Source organism: Perca fluviatilis, chromosome 12 (assembly GCF_010015445.1).
Source record: "Perca fluviatilis chromosome 12, GENO_Pfluv_1.0, whole genome shotgun sequence".
In the NCBI taxonomy this organism is placed as follows: Eukaryota; Metazoa; Chordata; class Actinopteri; order Perciformes; family Percidae; genus Perca; species Perca fluviatilis.
The window spans coordinates 15,286,838-15,294,409 of NC_053123.1; positions in this window are offsets into that span (position 1 = coordinate 15,286,838).

The following is a 7,572-nucleotide window of genomic DNA, read 5'->3' on the forward strand; positions in this document are numbered from 1 at the left end:
ACCATTTCAGTTTTGCACTTGTTGAGCTACTAAAGAAAGCACTATGTCTGTGTGATGTATGCTAGTTTATGTTGTTACAAGTGCTGTAGTAGTGTATTTAATCTAGTGTTTGGTAGTTTCATCCAAAAAACACACTACAGGAGTAGCCTCCATCTTCTCTTTGGTGTTGAAACTCTCATACTCCCTCACTCAGTGCTATCCAGACACCTCAAATAGGTTTCCCTCCAACTGTAACATTTCATTTAAATAGTGTAATAGGTCCTTTAAAGAGATCAGACCACTTCTGCATGCTTTTCCCGCATGAATTTCAATGAACTGCTTGCACTTAAGCGGTTCAGCTCCACCAGAAAAACAAGTCGAACAATTAGAGTAATTTTGTAAAAGGACAAATCACAGTGCGTTGCGACAGTGAGCGAGAAAGAGAATCATTAAATGAGACACTCAAAAAAAAAATAGCAGGGTCCTTCATGCTCTTGTCAACAACCCTGCAGTTTGTTTTGCTCTCACTGTTCTGTATGTACCGTATGACATGCTTCTATTTGTAACCCTATGTCTCGCTTGGAGCTCATTATGCAACCAGATGGGATCTACAATCACCTCCCCTCCATCATGGCGGCTGTGACAAGGTCCTTGCCCTCAGAAATAAGATTCATAGTGCGTAATATGCAGGCGGCTGTGTTTTTGTCCTACCTTTCATCAGAGAGATGCAAGGAAGTGATTGCTTTTATAAAGTCAATGAGAGACATTGTTTGATGCTTCTATCCCATGTGCCCAATTTAAATATTGGCCTTTGTTTCGTCAAATGTCATCATTGAACATTGCTGCTGCGTGCTTGCTGTTGACTGTACCCTGAACAGATATGCTTCTGCAAACTCAAATGTGATTGCTCTGGCCCAGGGGAATGCACTGGGAGAAGATTGTTACAGGGTATTTAGACAAGATGTTACTATCTCATTCAAAGCTGTGAAGCTGAATTAATCATTACTGTAAGTCAGTGTGGCACATGTTCAGACAAGGGAGAGACTGTAAAACTCTTCAAATTAATACTCTGTACTGTCTATATCTTGATAGGTGGTGAGTAATCATGCCCACAGAGTACGCCTTTATGTTATGAGTATTCCTCAAAATCTGGATGCATCATCAAAACAAAGAAGCAAATTGTTTTTGCTCTTATTTTTTGTATTGCCTGACTCATTTAGGTTCCTTGTGCAGTTACTGACAAACTTCTGTGCACTTGTCCATTTAAATTATGCCTCCAGGCAAAGGCTTTTTAAAAATATATATTGGCCTAAAAAACATTGTGTTTCATAAATCTCAAACAAAATATTTTAAAGGATTCTGCAGGATATCTGAGTTTTGCCACGGGCCATTTGTTTGACAGACTTTGAAGGTCTTTGCTTCAAGCTGGTTAACATACTAATGTAAAAAGGTTTCCATGGTACAATGCAGGTCCTTCCCCATTCTCTCAGTTAGTCCCTCAGTCCCTGTGGCTTTGGAGAAACCACTTATCATCTTCTCTAGTGGATTGCTGTTAATCTCTCCTCATTGATGAAAGACAGAGGATTTGAGGCTACGACAGTTCTGAAGATTAATCTCCATTAACATTTTAAGAACAGCAATCATATTTAAGCCTCATTAAAGAACTTCATTTGTTGTGTTTATTTTTTTGGGAAAAAGGATTCATCCTAAGATTCTCACCACAGGCTCAAAGGGCTTTAGTCTAATTGTTCAGAAACAAATGTTGAAGAAATCCCAGTTGGTCTGTAGCTTCGTGCCTTTAAGGAATTATTGTTGAAAACAAACAAAATATCTTAATTTTTTTTCTTGGCATTGTATTTTTTCTTCTCTACTGTGAGATACAGTACTTTACAAACATTAGACTAAAGGGACTAATGTAGGGCAGCAATTGCAATTATTTTCATTATCAATGAACCTGACGATTATTTGTTTGAGTAATCGATTAGTGAAAAAGTAGTGAAAAAATCCACTTTTCTTTACTATTTTTGTTTAAAAAATGACTGAAATGATTAAGTGATAAAGTAGTTATTGATTGACTAATTGATTAATTAACTAATTGTTTAAACTCTAGATTGCTGCCGTGTAAAGCAAAATGCAAACATCAAAAAGCAGATATCTAAATGTATAATAATAGCTAATGGAAATGATGGTGGAAGTACACATTCCTAAATTACACAAGATGTTTTAATGTAGCTTCAGTAGATTAGGAAAGTGTAGATTAGTAATTTGTGATGCCAAAAAAGTTTTTACAAGTACATTTAATACTGGTGAAATTAAATAAAAGTAAATGTCAGAAATGTTTCACTGACACATTTGCAAGATATCCAACAGCAGAGGCTGGTGTTTTTTCTTTTCTTCCAAGAGGGCACTGTTGCCTCAACATTGAAACACACACACACACACACACACACACACACACACACACACACACACACACACACACACACACACACACACACACACACACACACACACACACACACACACACACACACACACAGTTTTTTAATAGGAGGAAAGCCCTGTGCTTTCAATATGCTGGATGCATGCTTATCAGCTCTTCCATGCCTAAAACTTATCCCGTAAGCAATACAGCAATTGAATACAGAAAAGCATTTTGTAAAAAAATCCTTGTGTATAATGTTGAGTACTGTCAAACTGAAAGAATTAGAAACACTATTTCTGTGTTTAGGAGTGACAGCTATGCTTTCCAGTGATATGGTGCTGGATGTAATGAGACATAGACATCGTTTTAGACCTGTTAGTATTTCTCTCAGCCAACTTCCCATTTTTCTTTTATCATGACAACCAGGACTGTGTGAAGCTCTGTGCCTTCATACACAAGTCCAACTGAGAGGTGGTTTGTTCTCTTTTTGCTGCACAAATGGAGAATTTATACAGAGTGAAGGGGAAATAGTTTGAGCCAAAGAGGGTTGAGGGGGAGCGTATACTGGCAGTCGGTCAGTCTCACATGCAGACAGACAGCAGTAGTGATTGACTGTCAGTCTGTAGAAACAGGAGGGAGCTTTCTTCTCTTTTCCCTGACAGGCGGCTCTACCAGTGACAGAGGAAGCCAGAATGGAGGAAGTCATCTGCATCTAAATAAAGACCGCCAATGGCTTTGTCAGAGTCCATTAGGCAAATTGCCATGTTTGATAAATGCATCTACCGCTCTTTTTTTACACCCATTCGTACAAATCAGCCTGAAGCAAAAAATACTTTTTTTTATGGTTTCCTAGAAAGGGAGAACATGCATTGAGACGAGAGTAAGGATTCCACTGAAATATCATTTTGATGCAAATGATGATTGATCTGTGCATTTCATAATGGGTTGCCTCATGTCAGGTGCACAGTGAAAAAATATCACCCTGGGCTATGTGCAGTAAACCTATTTTAATTAAAATGTGGAAATACATGATTACTTTTGCATGGGTGCCACTATTATTGTTTTCATATATTTTATTATTAATCTATCTTTTGTTTGTTAGTTGGCACAAGCAGCAAAGTTGCAGCTGATTGCCCCACACCATAGTTTGAATGCAGCTAATTTTTGCTGCTTCTCCTCGCAATTAAAGTGCTAGATTGTTGCAGTGACTCTGTGGCATCATTAGAGGCAGGTCTCTGTTATCTGTCACAGCGTAAACCGCTCCTGGTTAATAGCTGAAGTCACTCAGTCTACTTATTCAGCTGTGCTGCTTCCAGAGAGCCTCATTTCCCTGATCTGCAGCTCACTTGCTCTCCTTCTTCAGCATACAGTGTTGGTTGGGCAGTACAGCAGAAATCCTTCACATCCATTAGGGAAGGTAATGTTTTTCTTCACAATCACAATCTCTGATATTATGAAATTAATGATAATGAGCATGACAAAGTGCTTTACAGTGAAACAAAGATAAGTCATTAACAGAAGTAGAGCTTAAATGTGAACGAAAAATGAATTGGCAGCTATATTCAATATCGGTTAATAGCTTAATGCCAAACATTTAATGGTTCTATTCTTGTTTTTCCTTGTTGTTTGGGGTTTTGGACTGTTGGTCAGACAAAACAAGACTTAATGATAAATACATTCTATATAAACATACTTGAAAATATTCAAAGAAAAGTCACAGAAACTTCAGGCTAAAGCTAATTAACGACAGTATCGAAGAGAGGAGCACTAAGGTGTTTCGAAGGTGTGAACTGTGAATCCCTGTGATAACACTTGAGAACGTAGTTTTGCTCATCTCACCTCCGAAGCTGTCATCAACACCCCCTACAAAGACATAAAAGCACTACCAGGACCTCCAGGAGATTGGCCGGCCTGCTATCTCGGATGTGCCTTCAATACTGATAATTCAAAGTGATACCTTGTCCTGGTTGGAGAACAAAATGCCCCGGGGCAGCAGTGGTGGAAGGGGAGAAGAAAAAAGAAGAAGTCAAATCAGGCCTATTAAATGGATTACGAGTTATCTGCAGCACAGCGTGTAATTGGTTTTGTCTTATCATTGTAACGTCACATAGGTGCTAATTGAAAAAGCCAGTTTATTAATGGGTGGACAGTCTTCAGAGGGTTGAGTTTTGGTTTAAAGGTCTTATTTCCAATAGCCTCCCAAATGATTAGAGATAATAGACTGCTCTGACTGAAGCTTGCAGCTCTCTCCGATGTTATTCCCATGCCAGTTTTCTGTGGATTTCATCCTCACTTTGCCTGCAAGTCTAAGGAGAATAGAACTCAATGTAGTGGTAATAATATATTTCATTCTGAAGAAAAGATTTTATTTGTAGTGTCATACTCTAGCAACATACATTGTGCTTGACAAAAGCAAACTGTCTGCGGCCACTGTAAGTCATGAGGCAAATCCGCAGTCCTCCAATCTATTTTGTGGGGCTTTTTGTGAAAGTGAGAGACAAGCATTGTCTCAGAAATGCTAGTTTTATTACATTCAGTTGTTCTGTCTGTTGTAGGAAAGGTGTCTTGATGCAGTGGAAGTGTTTGGAAAATACGGACTCTACACATTGTAATGAGGCAACTGCCAGACCTCTTTGGCCATGACCAGTGCGAAAGAATAAAAAAATAAATTAAAAAGCCTGTCTAAAACTCTAAGCACATAAACCTAAAATCTCAGACAAAGCTGCAACAATTGAATTATGTGAAACAAACAAAACTGTGGTGGCTGCAAGAGGTTTTGCGTGTCACATTGTCAAACCACAGAAAAAGCTCCCTGAGCCTTTTGATGATGCCTGACGGTATATACAGTTGGAGACACGCAAAGATAGCCTGGGGGATTTTTCAGAGGTCTTGTAACCTCGTGGTAAAGCTTCTCAAATAAGCTCTGTGTCTTTAGAGTGCTGCAGATGGCACAAAATGAGCTGCGATCTTTGGCACCCAAATGCAGAAAGAGCTGATGTGCTCAACTACTGTCTTTCATCTTTCACATATCTCATCTGCACGTCTGAAACAGTGAGGGAGTAGTGTACAGCAGCAGGAGAATCTCTATCCTGCCGTGACATCCACTGCTGACAAAATCTTCCAAAAACAGAATTGTTTGGAAGGCAGTTTTCCCTTTATGCAAGTGGGCTATTCAAGCCTCAACTTTTTTGGGATGCTGTAGCACTGCTGCAGCTTTTTCCATAGCGGCTTGTGCATCTGCTGCTGATGGATGCGGATAGCTAGCATACATTATTCAAAAATTGAGTGCAGTAAAGATGATGGGCCTGACACACTGGAGGATGGACTGCCACCACGAGCTCTCACAGTTAGCTGTTTGTCCGAACACTGCTCAGATTCAGCATTCCTTAATCAGCAAAGGGAAGGCTTTCACTTAAAGGCATTATTGGTCTAACTAAAGCATTCCTTGCTATAGATGCTGGAATAGCAATGCAGCTGGCTTTCTGTTCACAACAGAGATGATCTATTCACACTCTCAGCAGTAGATGTCAGCTACCATTTAGGGTGTATACAGAAAGTGAAGGTTTATTGAATAAGCCTAGTCTTTAAAGTGTATTGGAGATGATTGTCACATTCACTTTCATTCACCTGGGTATGCTTGTTATCACCAAATAGTGTTAGGAGCACACAGAGCATCTGTAGGCTGAGCTAATCTTCTTTCGCTTCAGCACTGAGAGGTAGCCTCCACTCCACAGTATTACACACAATGCAAGATCATTTAAATGGTGACATTCCTAAATGGAGGAATTGGTTTGGTATATAGAATATGGCTGAATGCATTTAAGATCCCTCCTTGATCCCTTTAAAGAAACTGGCAACAAACAGCAGCTAATAGAGGCTGTCTCTAACTGCAGATTCTATCTAAATGGATTCATACAGTACAGGCCAAAAGTTTGGAAACACCTTCTCATTCAATGCATTTCATTTTTATTTTCATGACTATTTACATTGTAGATTCTCAGTGAAGGCATCAAAACTATGAATGAACACATATGGAATTATGTACTTAACACAAAAGTGTGAAATAACTGAAAACATGTCTTATATTTTAGATTCTTCAAAGTAGCCACCCTTTGCTTTTTTATTAATTTGGGAAAAAATTCCACTAATTAACCCTGACAAAGCACACCTGTGAAGTGAAAACCATTTCAGGTGACTACCTCATGAAGCTCATTGAGAGAACAATGTTTGCAGTGCTGTCAAAAAAAGCAAAGGGTGGCTACTTTGAAGAATCTAAAATATAAGACATGTTTTCAGTTATTTCACACTTTTTTGTTAAGTACATAATTCCATATGTGTTCATTCATAGTTTTGATGCCTTTAGTGAGAATCTACAATGTAAATAATCATGAAAATAAAGAAACACATTGAAAGAGAAGGTGTGTCCAAACTTTTGGCCTGTACTGTAAATCTAGATACTCTTATGCTTTAGGTAAACAAGCTGCCTGACACACAAAATGCATTGAGTGCTGACCAGCATGTCTCTGTGTCTCTTGTTTCATTACCTGTTGGTAGAGATAAAACAACGCAACCAGATAAAATAGACAGTGAATGACCATAACCAGTAAGCACTGATTGACAATTTGCAGGTTAAAAGATGTCTAGATATTTAGGTATCTATGTATTATCATTTTAACGGGGATTAAATGATGACATTTCAAGCCACCTAAAGGAATATATAGTTACATTAAGAGCTATAACAAAGAACAAATACAAAACATTTCTATTCAGTTGTGTTTCTTTAAGGAATTTAAAATAACATTTACTTTCATTTTAGCTTTGTTTTAGTTTCCATCAACTCCTGTCCTGAAGGAAGTAAGGCACAGGTGTTTCTGTAATTTTGTCCACAAGCTGCATACTATTAGAGTAAAGTATAAGATGTTTTCCAACACACCATTACTACTAAACACTACATAAACCGTCGAGATGTACAGTAAAAAGAAGTAGAATGTCTCCCCTGGATGTTTTATTTGGGCTTTTATCAGCCTGTATACTGTGTGATAGACAGTTAAGGGTATCTCAGGTTGGACTGAAGCTGCAGAGCTCATTCAATCTAATAAACTGTTAAATAACACAATGGGCTCACAGTAGGCCAAGGGCAACGTGCTGTCAGCCAGGACATGGAGGAT